Raw genomic sequence first — 13,647 nt, 5'->3', positions numbered from 1 at the left:
TGTCCAATATGGTGGCAACATTGATCCGTACAATCCATTGTCTATGTATATCCGTCTATAGGTCTCTGTGTTCAAGATGGAAGCAGAAAACAGTGTTGTGATTGTCCACCTAAAGTCATATTTTTACATTTTGCAGGTAAGCTGGTGATGGTGATCAAGTACACTGGGCTAGAACAATGTATATATTGTATTTATGTGGCAATTAAAGGTTCTGTATATGTTCTTACTGTAGTGTGTAAATTTACATGTACCTGTTAGCATTTAATGTTTACGTCTGCCATTGCAGTATGAGACGAGTCAAAGCACGGGTGGTAGCCTTGACATTGAGTCCTCACAGGAGGGAGCCCCCTTCAGTATATATAGTATTTTATATGATTGTTATTGTTATTGCCATATGTGATTTCTGGAATAATAATAACAAGAAATATGGTGTTATGCTGAACGCAGATTAATAGTATGGAAACGGTTGAGACATGTTACCCTAAAAAGGGTTTTAAAGGAGGTGTAATCTTTTATTTTTGTGCAAATTTAGTATTTAGTTATTGTTTATTTTGAGTGAGTGAAGAAAAGGAGAGTCTCTGTGTTTAAGATGGAAGCAGAAAACGCTGTGCTAGTGATTGTCAGCTGAAAGTGATATTTTTGCATTTTGCAGAAAATGTGTAGCACCAGATTGAACCTGTGTGACATTATTATATGCAAACACTTGCAAATTAAATTAGTGCAAGCCTGTGATGTAAAATGACAAAAAGAAATTACCTTGATCCCTTGAAAATCATTCATGACACTGAGTGATACTGCAGAGGTGGGTAATAATTTCTCTATGGGTTCATCAACAACTCCTTCCACATTCCACATTTGTCATTTGACCCCTTGTTAATAGAAAAATATAGTAATAGTTCAATAATAAGGGAACATATATGTGGCTATTTGTAGAGAGAACGTATTAATAATGGTAAATTGGAGATAATGATGCTTAATTAGATCCAGGTCATAAATTACTGAATACTATTTTATATTTTGAGTTTTGTAACCATAGATATTTTATACTCTGAGCTTCACAGAGTACATGCACTTTCACATGTAATAGTGGTCTTATGTGTCGCAATATAACTTTTCCTTTAATTTAACTGAATTGTAATTGCTTTTATTTAAAATAAGTCTTATATTGAAGACTGCTTACATTAAGATAAATGTACTTCATCACCTTGCTGTCTGTGTTTGGAGCTCTATGTGAGCTCTGTGCTGCCAGCAGCTATTTATTCAGATAGGACCAACTGTCACAACAAATAACTGGTGTAATTCCCTGAGAAATTGTTGTCAAATTTGACATGAGGTATGTTTGGAAAAAAGAAAATAATGCTATTTAGCTTTGCAGGAAAACATGTTTGTTCTGTAAGTAATGTGCACATAAATGTTGTTTGTACCATTCAATAGTATTTCTTATGACGACAGTTCAGTGGAGGTAAAGATAAGATTTTATTGGCATTGGCAGGTGGAAATTTCAGACTGCAGGATTGCATTGGTGAGATGCATTATTCCTACTAGTCACATGGTTAAATCAATGAAACAGGACCCCTTAGGCCAGTCTGTACAGTTTTGAAGTTCTAAAACATCCCCTGGCAGGCGGCACCATCATCAGCTGACAGTCATGTAATCACTTTCTTTAGTACACTAGGCTTGTACACTTTGTACTTGAATTGTCTTATTGATTTTGTCCTGGAAAATATCTCTCAGTATTTCTCTCAATACTAGAGAAAATACACAATGCTAGCTTTCAATGAGAATACAGATACTATATTGGAGAACCAATGACACATTGCTTGTAAAATTACATTAAAAAGTACGATTGAAGGGGACAGTGAAAGAACACAATGACACAATTAAATCCATGTATGATATCAACTATTTTTGACCCTCTTTATTACAGTATCTCAGTACTATATTGCACTCTTTGGGTAAACATAGGGAAATCTTTCCCAAGGGTATACTGATTAGCCCAGGGGGGTGGTAATGAAATACACTACCTGCTTGAGAGAGTGCCTGCTTTATTACGCTATTATACATAAGGATCTGAGGGCTCTTAGAAGCCCTCCTTCAAATTAGGAATCATTGCCTCACATCTCCCTCATGCCAGTTTCCATTCAGGCCCCATTAATTGGTGTTTATTTTGCTCTATTTTTTGCGAATGAAATGGAAGCCATTCCAGAAAGGGAATGGAGATGGGGTTTTATTTGTTTTGTTTTTTGTAAGTTTGGTTCTCTGTACGTTTCTTGAGAAAATATATAAAAAAAAAACTCAGAAATGATCACAGCTGTAATATGTCAAATTAACCAAACAAAACACTGCTGTACAGTCAAAATATAGTGAAGTGATCTATCAAAGGTTTGTGAGTCATTTGGTAAACCACTTTGGTGTACTTTGGCCCACTTTGAAATATTTTGAAAATTATTGGATTGATTACCATGAAATGTTGCACAGACATTCAGATGATGAGTCCTACTGACTTTGGTAATCCCCTGACTTTGCTTTAATGCCAACATGAGGTTAGTATTTGTGTTTTTGTGAGGGAAATGTCTCATGGACTGCCATCAAATATGTAAGGGTACAGGCATTTATTTCCCCTTTAGAATTAAATACCATTACTTTGGTGATCCCTTAACTTTTTATTGAGCACCACTATCAGGTAACAAAATTTAATTTGTTCAATACTTTGGTTTATGACTGAATATCTGAAAAACTAATGACATCCCCATCAGTCTTTGCTGTATTTTGTGTTTAGTGCTACTTAGCGAACATTACCGTAAACACCGTAACAGAAAATACAATTTAAAATTTCAGTATTAGCTTTACACAATGTCTACACAGCCTGCTTAGCAAAAGCAGCATGTTAGCAGAGCAGCAGCAGCTCCTTCTGTGCCTACACGGGAGGCATTCAGGTGTAGTATTGAGTGTAGGTCACCAATAGAAATACATGTAGCCTACAAAAAAAAAATGGAATTTAATTGTACATGTTAATTTTATCAGACCTGAAGGGCATGGTATATGTGATAAGTTGTTTCTATGGTGTTAGCTAATGAATATTAAATAGGCTATAATACAATGGAAGCAATAAACGACAGCTTACAACAGTGAATATTTGCATGTACTGGATGTATAATAGGCGGTATGGTATAGGAAGGTCATAGACGTCAAAGCACTGTGTACTGAACAGGGAAGTGAATGAAGACATGATATTTTGCAAACAAAACTCCAAATTTGCATTTTTGTGTAGTTAGTAAATTATGTTTGGCTGGGTAAATAGTGCTGTCTGAAGAGATGGGTTTTTATGCTATGATGGCACATCAGTTGTGACTCTGCAGCCCTCGCTGCGGGGATAAGATACCATTAGAGAGCTAGGACATGGAGGAATTGCAGCCAGGTGGTCAAAGGTTAGTACAAGGATAAAAGAGCAACCACCCAGAAGACGAGTAGTGCAGCCCTGAGTAGGGCTGAAAGCAGCTTGGTGATGAGGGTGTGTTGCTCCCCAGAGGCTGAAGGGAAAACAGGAAGAATGTGAAATGCATCAATCTGGGAAGGCCGCAGACAAGGGCATGAGTCGCACAGGGCAAACAGAGGTGGAGAGAGAACATGCAGAAATCTGAGCCAAAAGTGAGTAACTTGTAATCCAGCAGTTTGATTTCAGTCTAAATGTTTCATTTCAGTTGTGTGGTGCTTTTAATGATGTGCGGGGGGTTGAAGTAATAGTACAGCCTTTTGGGGCTGAGGTGAGGACAGCAATGTAATAAATAGAAGAGGTAATAGAACGAAAATAGTACAAATTAAATAAGTAATGTTTTCAGCCTGATTTTTAAAAACAGTAACTATGGGTGATCCCGTAAGATAGGTAAACAGGCCACCGACCACTCCATGAGTAGAGGGAAGTGAAGGAGAAAAACCCACCATCTGTTGACTTTTCAGAAATGACAGGGTGAGCTCAGCCATAGCACAGGGCCCAGACAGGCATTGCTACTCTGAAGCAATTCGTTATATGAGGGAGCAAGTGTGTAATGATGTGTTCTGTCCCCGTTCCAAGCAGGATTTTGGCAGCCATTCTGGATAAGTTATCAGTGTAATATTAAGGGTACACCCACACAACAGCATGAGTCTCTTCTGTATGCGACAACATTTTGAATCAATTTTTCACCATCATATAATCACTACTTCAGAAGTTGTAGGAAGAACATCAGTTCAGTTGTTTCATGCTTTGTTGTTTCAAGCAGATGTGCAGATCTGAAAGGAGCATCTGGAATAAGGATTTAAAAATGTCTCTTTTTGGGGGCCTCTGAGTATTTCTGGTCCAAGCTAAACATCCAAAATCCAATCATTTCTATATATAATCTATAATTTCTTGTTTTTTTTTAAGAAAAACAGGGAACCAAGGCCATTGATTTTCTTTAACCAATAAACGATGGTTTTGAAAATGATGAAACACCTAATAGGGAGGCATCAGATGTTTAATTGTAAGCAAATTATTGCTTAAAACTTATGACTAGTGTTTTGTGTTCTACGATTTATTCTTTACCCCCAGTTTTTTGTTTTTTTGCTTTAATGTGACTTGCTTTAAATGGAAATAATAAAGCACCTATGCACACATTCATATGTATACTGTAAATTGAGCTGTGCTGATCAGGGTTTGGTATGAATATAATATTTGATAATGACCACTTACTGACCTTATATTATTCATAGATATGTTTTCATTAGTGTATAATCACTTGAAAATAAGAATTGTTGTGTTTTCGTTACCTTATAATGAGCCATTTTTATCAACAGAGGGAGTGGGTCTTCTTCTACGGAGGCTGCCATGTTGAATTGACCAGAATCATGGTAGAACAGACAATGCAAACGCAGGCTCCAGATAGGACATTTCACATTTTCCAAGAGGTTGGTGACAGTGAGTTGGAAAGAAATATTGCCTGTAATGGTGTGCATGACATATGCATGACATATGCTTTAGTGATTATTGAACCTTCAAGCGCTTAAAACAATTTACATGAATTTCAACCGGATAATAGGAACAGAAAATATTCTATTTTCTTACTTGGAGAATAAAGTGGCAAAGCAACTGTGACTATTTCTATACTTTACTTACTCTTATTATAATTTACTTAACTCTTACTATAATTTAATAACATATCAGTATTAAGGCTGCACCACTTCATCAGAATGGTACATTTAGGGGAGAATTTGAGATAAAAGTAAGCTTTAATAGGGCTCATTACAGGAATTTTAGCACATTTGCCGTATTATTTATAACATTAGTTTGAAAAACAATGTGATTTGAAGCACTGAATGCTTGGTCCTCTATGGTAAGTAGGAGATAATACTACAGGCACATGGGAAGGCTGAAGGACAGGAGCTCTCAGGACTGTCAACCCCAAAGCACAGCCAGGTCCACTAGGATGATGAGCTAATGCAATCTCTTTCCTTGCTGTCCTCTGCCTGTGATCCTCTCCCCATCCAACCCTGCACTTTAGTCGCTTTCCTTATTTCCTTACCTCCGTGTCTTATCCTGCTCACTCACTCCTATCTCTTTCTCCTACCTTTCGTTTTCTTTGTTTTCCATAAGCCTTTCACCCTCTTATCCTCCTCCTTCTGTATCTCTTCTGTCTCCCCACCACTCCGCTTTGTATTGTAGCTGCCAGGAAATGAGAAAGGCACTCAATTACTGTGCTCATTGAATCATTGATGTCAAGGTTGTGGTGTGTTCTGTTGGCCAACAGGCAACAGCTAACGGACAGTGCGCCTAGTAGCAAATCTTCTGCTGTATGTCCCAACAAGACAGACATGGTTTGATATGGGTCTCACTGATAACAAAGCCTTGGATGGAAATCAGGGCAGGACAGAATGATAAGAGCAGTATTAATGATGGACCTGGCAAGCCCTGTATACACAATGATAGCATGATTTGGGTTCCTAACAGCAGCAACAGGAACATATCAGATGAGAGAATGGCCTCGCAAAGAGACTCATTACAATGTAACCTTGTAAACATGTCCCTTCTGTGAACATTTTAGACTACTTAAACACACATGGAGGATTATCTGATAACAACATGAGGTGGTGTTTACACAGAGAGACAGTTCTTTGACAACATGTATTGCAGTTACAATTAATCAAGAATTATGATCAGACATTGCTGTTCTCTTTAGCTTTACAGAGAGTTTAAACGTCTTTTAACTCAGCAGCAGACAAAGCGATTAGCATTTAGCAGCAAAAGAACTAAATATGACCCTGGTCGGTGGCAAGCAAATCAGAGCCAAAAAAAATAGTATAGGTTTAACATTAAAGGACCATTGTTTAGGTTTAAAAGGCATTAAGCGGTGAAGTTCAAAATTACAATCAACTCAATTCCATTTGCCTTTTAAGTGTGTACGAGAAACTTGCAAAAAACAAGAAAGGCCCTATCTAGAGCCAATGGTTGGTTTGTGCATTCTGGGCTACTTTAGAAATTTCACAAATAGATCCCCAACAGACCCTAGAGCCGTGAACAATAATAAAACACTGACAATAGCACTACCAGTATAGTATATCACTGCAACACAATACATAGGTAAAATCACTCAAAACGACTTGGTTTAAGATGGCTCTACAGCAAAATCAATGCATCAACCAACACGAAGGTTGTCATAAATCCCACTACACACAGGCATGCAAAAATATATGCTGACCTGGGACTATATCAAATGGTATTTCCCACACTCCTCTAACCCTATCAAAAAAAACATTATAATGTTTGCCTCACTACAGTCTTTGTATATCACGTCGAGTATCTGTCTTAATGCCTGCATCGACCCAAGTGGCGCACGGCATAGCACTGCCTGGCACGGCTTGAAGGCAGGCAAAGATCAGCGCTGTCCATAAGTCCAGCCACTCATTAGGAGACTGTTGTTGGTCAAGTAGAGCAGGTAGAATAATAAGAGAATAGAGAGTAGCGACAGTTTAATGCCAATTTCAATTCTTTCATGCGTAACTGTGGTGTCTTGGAAAGACTGCCCATTTATGCAGGGAAATGTTGCTGGTACCTTTAGCATGCCAGGCGGCATTTGTCTCCCACATGTGCTTCTCCACAGCAGTGTCTCGATTCAGGATTCTCAACATCGGTGGAACAAAAGAGCAGCATCATCAGTACAAATCAAGTTCACGTCCCAGTTCAGTACTGTCTCCCAAAAGTCACAGTCCATTCTCATAATGTCGCCCCACAATAGAAACATAGCAGTTAAACATGGCAAAAATGACTCTGTAAAAGTAAAAGAGGACCTGCGTCCTCTGTAAATAAGAAGTATCTTATGTTATGTCAATATACACAAATACAAACAGAAAATTCCATTTCTGCCAATAAATCCTCCAGATATTATCTTACACTGGACCTTTGATACAACCTTTATGAGATTTATTTTTATTATATTGTATTATAACAATATGATAACAAGTGTTTCAGCAGTATTTTTTCAGCAAATCCTGCATAAAGGTAAATGCAATACAAATAATATTATCTTTAATCATACTTTGTACACAATGTACTTAAGAGATGTGTTTGTTGTCTTCCCTTCCTATTTAATCTCAATTCTTATTTACATTCATTATTTGGATGATGATAAATTAACACATGCTAACAAAGCATAAGTCAGTTGTGGCCAAAGTGATTTGTGATCTCTTCCACCTTTTTCACCTCAACATATTTGCTTTTCAAAAAAATGAATTGACATCAGTTCTCATTCATTAGGAGACACAATTAATTGTTTTTCCTCTCACTAATGGCAAACAAAAAGGCATTCATCAAATTAAAAATTACCAGCAAACACAAAGAGGGAAAGGGGTTTTATTAGAAATAGAACTTGCAGATTGACTGCTAATTTCTGTCAGCTAGAGGATAGTGTTGTGGTTGTTTACATGAACCAGTGATTTCAGTTCATTAATATTAGGGCCGTGGATCTCTTTCTGCTCTCTGAAGGAGAATAAATTATTCTGACGATCAATCAAAATGTGTAGGCTTCTGTATCTTTTTCTTTTTACCCTCAAGTCTGTTTGATACTGTCAACCCTCAAGTGGGAACAGCCATGTTCCACTGTTGAAACCAAAAGCAAAACAACATTTTGGGGAAAAAAACAAATAAAAACAGAAGAGGGTTAATTGCTTGAACTGGTTTGTTTGTTTGCTGAAGGGAGTCAAAAGCCTGCACTTGCTCACAGTCTAAAGCCGTGAGAAGAATTGACAGGCATGGCTAAAAATAGGAAATGTGTGGTAACTAAAATGAGAGTTTAAACATGATGCTATGAATATGAGTGTTGTTGTGTGTTGGTGGTCTAATTACAATAGATTAATTAAGATAGATGTCTTGCACATTGTACATGCTCATTTCCTAACCCCACATAACATTCCTGATGTCTGCCTACTGACAATAATTCACTCTGTCAGTGCAGCCATACAAATACGGCAGGTGGGGGGGGGGAAGATTTCCCAGGGGACTGTGCCACCTCCTGCTTTCTGCTGCCTTACATGGTTTGAGATGAATGTCCACAATGAGAAGAGAACATCCTGTCTTCAGTTTGTAAACTATGGAGGATTGCACAGGCAGATTGTGCATGCTTTTGCTGGTCCTGCCATTCTTTACATGAAAGACTGAGACTATGTCACGCATTGAAGGATAGATTCAGATATTTTTAACGCAATACTCACGTGCCAAATGTAAGCTGAAAGAGTTATTGATTGTTGTAATCATTCCTTGTCTCCATGGCCTTGAAGACATTTATTTGTTTATTGACTACAGGGTAAAAAATGGGGGACCAAATTCTACCTCTGCTATGCAAAATTGCAATGTCAAATTCAGACAGTGTTTCCTTGCAGCAGAAGTAGTTTCTTCTAGTTTGTTGCTGAGGCACAACATTGGCAATAATTATTGAGTGAATATTAAGATGAACGCCATTACAGGTACCCAAAAAGAAGCGAAAACATAGCCAAACATCTTGACTGCCGCCCCCTCCATATAAAAAGATTGGACAAGGGCCAAGAAAAAAAAGTCTAAATAGAAATACATTTCACATTCAAATACATTTTTCCCAAAAATGGTTTTCTGTCATTTTAGATACTAGGTTTTCTAATGCTGATGTATTTTCAAGTGTTAATTTTTCTTTTGATCGTTATTTGATGCTATTAAAAAAGGGTTTCTCACATGATTGATAGCTGAGCCCTGTTCGTGATTGAGTTGACTGGGTGTATGACCGGGACCTCTACGGCTCCAACCCTGATCACTGCGCAGTCTCTGGCTCCAAGTGATGTCACCAGAACAGGACTGCAGTGACTGTATTGACAATATTTTTGTATAGTGGGGACACATAGTTCATCTTTACAGTCCATGCTCAAGATGAAGTTAGCTGTGTCTAAATATTCATATAAGCACTGGCTGACCAAATGACAGACATGTCTACTAGCTGCTGAACATAGTGGAGCATTTCGAAGCTAAGGAGCCACGTATTTCCTTACGAGTTGGTAGATACCAAATACAAAGCTAAAGAGTGAATTGCATTCATCAGGTGGACAGAAACTGTAGTATTTGCTAACTAGTATGCCATATCAACTTGAAAGGTGATGATATGCCGTGTCATGTTTACAATTCTTGCTGCTCCCAAGTGGCCAAAGAAGAATTGAGAACATGACGTGTTATACCAATGTTTAAAGCATACCAGCAATATAAAATAAATTTTCTCAGTTTTCTTTATATCTGAAGTCAGATTAATTTGTCATGCCTCATGAAGCTTTAAATTGATTACGACTTTTACCATGGCCCTATAATAATAGTTTCATGACAGAATTTGGAAGTAAACAGATTGATAACACACAAAAGTGATATATCACAAGATCTGTGCATTGTGTAAGTGAACAAATAAAAGGTAAATGGGTCAGTGAGTATGTGTGTTTGAGTGTGGCGCTATGCATCCATTCTCAGGCCAGACCGTCTGACTCAGCCACCTGTCAGCAGGACGAGGCAGATGGGAGACATAAAACGCTCCATGCCCTGACAAGGTAGTCTGTCAAAGTTAGGGAGAACAGTCACAGGGGTAATGTTTTGACAAGGCATTAAATGTCTCCTTCACAGACGTCCTGTATGTCATTCCATTAGATTGATGCACAGATACAGATGGCTGTATAATGCATGCCTATGGGGAATCTGTATACTCATGTGTTGACTTTTGTTATCCTATGGCCAACATTTACCTCACTTAGCTAATAATTAGCCATTAGGCATGTCACTCCAAATCTCAAACGTTGCTGTGTGACTGAGTGATTAAATAACAATTAAAAATGACTTTCAACGATACATTTCACATCTGTTTTACTTCATTTGTGTCATGATGTCTCGCTTGCTGCCAACATTATGTTTCACGTCTTCTTTACAGACTGTATTTAAATGTATCCCGTTTTACATGTCATTATCAGCCATATTTAGAGTTCACTGTTCTAGATTGTGTTGTGCGAGACCTTGATGTTCCCTCTACTCCCTCCTGCTGTTTTCTGTTACCACACTGTTCGTCTCCTATACATAAGTCTGTCAAAGTTTAGATATCTCAATTCAGGGCAAGACAATTATATCCAGTCTTTGCCACAGGGCATGCCCTGAGCTCCATCAGACCTTTTACCCTGTATCTATCCATAATGATCTGTTTGGTTACCAGTGTTTTTTATTCTGAAATCTTTTAAATGAGTGGACACCACCTGAGGCAATGCCCGAAGAAATGGGTTGCAGTGCAGTGTGTGGATATGTTTACATTTCTACTGTATTGGTCTCAAATAGGTAATTACTTACACTGCACAGAGAATCTGTGGTAACTAGCTTGCTGCAGATACTGCAGTTACCACAGCAAATAGAGCTCCAAAATAAATAGTTGACTGTCGACAGTGTGCAGTATGTCATGATCATTTAAGCCATGATCATTTTTACAGAACATCAAACTTTAAGGATAAATTCTTGTCAGACATATAGTGAATATGATGACTTGTTGACTCACTACTTTACTATGTTTTGTTCTTGGAAGATCTAATGATTGCTCTCGTTACACAACATTACAAGAACCTTTGCAATTACTCCCCAGTGAAAGCTTAGGAAAACAGGACTAACCCTGAAATACCACTGGGCACGGCTTCATAACATCACGTCTGTGTCACGGCTTGGCTCCGTGATCCACGCATCTTCTAACCCCTAGGCCTAGTGCCACAGTGTTGATCTAGTATGAAATTCGATTTCAATTTATTTGATCGTCTGCACAGAGTATTTTATTTTGAAAATTGAAGCCCCTTTTGGCAACTACTAGTCTGCATTGAATAGCCCGAGGACTGCTCAATTATGGCCAAAAATCATAATCACGATTATACTATATACTGAGATCAGGATTATTTAACATGATTACTCTTTGACTTCAGAAATATTGACCTTTTAAAAACAGTTAATTCAACTGAAAAATCCTCATGGGCTTCACTATTCTCTAACTCATTCAGTACTGAATATGCTTAGTAACCAGGGACACACATTCAGCTCTGGGCACGTTACACACAGTCGTCACTGTTTGAGCTGAGACATGAACTGCAAGCTGTCATATGCTCTTTTCTAACTTATTTGTACATGGTTTTGGGACTGCCACCAACAACACATTCTGCTGGGTATTGCCACGCCAAGCACACAGCATGTATCAATCCTGAATCCTTAACACAGTGGCCTGGTTTTGATTCCAGCCTAGGCCTTTGCTGCATGTCACCCCCTCTCTTTCTCACCTGCCTTTCAGTCTGGTCCAAAGTGGTGGGCCAACCATGTAACCAGTCAACAGGCCACCATCCTTCGAGCAATGCCACTGATGTGCCTAAAAAAATCAATAAATGTGTTATATTAAAATAACTAAATACACTGTAGTCATACATATATGAGGATAAAGCGTTTTTGACTTTGTTTTTAGTAAGATAAAGCCATATGGTCAGTATGTAACAGACACAAGAGAGGTAAATACACTCCTTAACTGTCATGTTATCACCTCCTCATAGTTCAGAAACTGTCAGAGGTAGCATGAGCATGGACTTTTTGTTTAGATCATTAATTCAGTGCTCAAAAATGTTGCTTCTTCTGTTAGAGAAGAAGTAACAACACGATCATGAAAGATACATATTCATGTATCAACTAAAAGATATTGGCCAGGGAGCAAACATTTCTCTTCCTCAACAATCTCCTGGAAGGACACCCTCAAGTCTTCTCTTGATAACACTCAGGAGGGTGAGACAGACTGTGTAATCATTTGATTACCTCTTCATCTTTCAGGGTAGGCATGCACAAGTGTGTGTATGTAAAAACCGCAGCTGTTTCAACTCATTTCACTGAGGGACTGCAGATTCACAGAGCACACGTAACCCAATGACAGTGTCCAGAAGCAGGCCACATATTTGTTATTACAAAATTAACATTTCCCCCTGAGGAATAGTTTTAATCCAGTTTCTCACATGCCAACGTGTTTACTGGAATCAAAAACTGGACACATGCCAGTGACTACTGAGTAGTACACATTAAAAGTATTAGGATAATAAGCTCTATTATTGTTCCAAGAAAACTGCATAATGTTTGTTATGTGTATTTCTAAACAACTGAGATGAAGTTGTGTTTTTTTTTCATTGTGGTTTTATGGCCTCCAACCTCTCTTCACCAGCTGTAGTGTATAATAGATATTACCTCAATGTTGTGCCAAATGTAGTCACTTCTCACCTGCTCCACACCCTTATTCTTGAGACAGGCCTCGTCTGCAATACGGCTGAGCAAATTGAATCTGCCAGTCAACTGAAGCACCACACTTATCTAATCCGACCTGTAATACAGGGCTATGCTCTATTGCCTTTGCATAACACCCTCTCCATGTTTGTAACCCCAGCCCCCAAGGTAGCGTTGAAGTATTGTCATTTCACTTATGGTAAACCAAGGCCAGCTCCACCTCTAGCTACCCCTTTTCGTTCTCTGTTGCTTTCTGTTATTGTCAGGAGTTCTCTCTGGTGCGCTGACACTAAAGTTCACATTACTCACATAATCACAAACGCTTACTATGTAAATGCACACATAGCTGATCACGGTGAACGAGAGGAAAAAGATACATAGAGTCACTGACAATTCATCTTGCCAGGGACTAATGCATTTCTGCTTAAGTCAGCAAGGGGGATGTTAATGCTGCTGTGAGAATTAATGGAAGTATTGGCTTACAAACATTTGGTGATACATTATTGTGGCTCCGAGCGACCAGCTTCTCTGGGGTTGTTTTTCAATTGCACATGCCGCAAGGGAAGTACTTCCTGTTTTAATTAGATACTGTATAAGCAAATAGTAACTCAAATAAACAGTGGGCTCTGTGGTCAGCTCTTTCATATTTCACAGAAATAGATTATCCAAATGTAAGTATTTATCATAAAAGGAAGATGTGATTAATGACAGTGATTTGATAGATGGCAAATTAATATGTAGTGATCAATAAATATGTTCAAAAGGGCTGAATAGATACATTTTTGTATGAGAATGGAAATCATCTACCATGCTTATAAAACTCACAATGGTTATTTTTTGTTCATTTGAATATATATATATATATA

Source organism: Morone saxatilis, unplaced genomic scaffold (genome assembly GCF_004916995.1).
Source record: "Morone saxatilis isolate NCDOM2014 unplaced genomic scaffold, NCSU_SB_2.0 Contig2, whole genome shotgun sequence".
Lineage (NCBI taxonomy): Eukaryota > Metazoa > Chordata > Actinopteri > Moronidae > Morone > Morone saxatilis.
Note: the sequence above shows the minus strand (reverse complement) of the source record.